We start from the raw sequence: 1343 nt of genomic DNA, 5'->3' as shown, positions 1-1343 counted from the left end.
GTCAGTGTTCTAGCAGTCTGACAGCAGAGTCTGACGGTCCACCTCACTTTCTGGGTGACGGGGTGTCGGGTATCATCCGACTCGGCGGTAGCAAGCCAGCGATGGCACCGCATGGGTACCGAGGAGACAAGGGGGATTCGCAGAACCTGCTCCAGTACTGATGCTGGGGACCCGTGGGCCGGGTACTACGAAATTTGCGAACAACGCAAAAGGAGTGTCCTCCATGCTCCGGTCGTCTGCCAGTCAGGTCGGCGGCATGCGCATGCGGCAGTCCGTTAAGTCGATCTCTAGAGTGATTCTGCTGGCTGCTTCCCACTGACTGAGACTTCTGCAGAATGGCGTTGTTTGGCCGGGACGCACCTTCTTCCTGACACATGTTGTGTTTAGTGGCACCGAAGGGTCCGACTGCCTGGCTGGTTGAGATGACGGGGCCCGGGTGTCGGGAAGTCCGACTTCGGCTTGAGGGGCCGATGGTACCGCATGGGTACAAAGGGGCCGCCGTGAATCCTCCAGCGAAGCCTGGCCGTAGTCCTTCGGCGGTCCGCTAAAAGTGCGTCCCCTGTTGTTGAGTGGATTTTTGCAGTGTCTCTCGATCAAACTAAAAGATCTTTCTGTCACCGCATTTCCATTGGGAGTCCCGGCGCGGCGCAAAAATGAAAAGTCAGTCCGTCATCCCCATCACGTGGAAGATTCATCATGGCGGCACGCGGCACGGCGTGGTCTGGGAGAGTCTTCCTCCATTCTCGCCAACGGGGCCGGGGTGAGGGACAGGCTAACAGGAGCGTAGGTCGGATCCCACCGCTGCCACCAGTGTAAGACTAGAATGTTCCGCCCTGTCCCTCACCCCAAGGTTAATACAAGGAAGGACTCACACGGACACGGACTGTTCAACAGCGCAGTCTATATTCAACATGTCCAGAACTGAAGTGAACGAATCCGAATCCCGTTACCTCGGGGGTCACCGGGCTATACTACTGCCGTAGGGGGAGTGTGTACCATTTTGGCCTCTTACACTAGTATCAGGACTGAAAGTTTTCACATGCTAATTTTAGATCTACAGCTTCTGATATTAGTAGAGTGCCACGCACTATAGTGCTTACTGCACGGGCTTACTTCGCAGTCTTTGCCGTCTGGGAGAAGACAAAATTGGGAGACAAACGGTTTAAGAGTGCCTGATATAGACAAGGTATAGCAGATTATGGTGCTTGTTACATGGGCTCGCGTCGCAGGTTTGGTCTCTGTGTTTGAGACAAGACAGTATGAGGAAGCAGACGATTTTATCTGCCGGTTTAAGAGTGTCTGTGTGCAGGAACAGCCTATGGGCATTGGCTGCAAGTCGCTGA

The sequence above is a fragment of the Branchiostoma floridae genome, chromosome 16 (assembly GCF_000003815.2).
Source record: "Branchiostoma floridae strain S238N-H82 chromosome 16, Bfl_VNyyK, whole genome shotgun sequence".
NCBI classification, from domain to species: Eukaryota; Metazoa; Chordata; class Leptocardii; order Amphioxiformes; family Branchiostomatidae; genus Branchiostoma; species Branchiostoma floridae.
The sequence above is the reverse complement of the archived record's forward strand: the minus strand, read 5'-3'. Positions refer to the sequence as shown.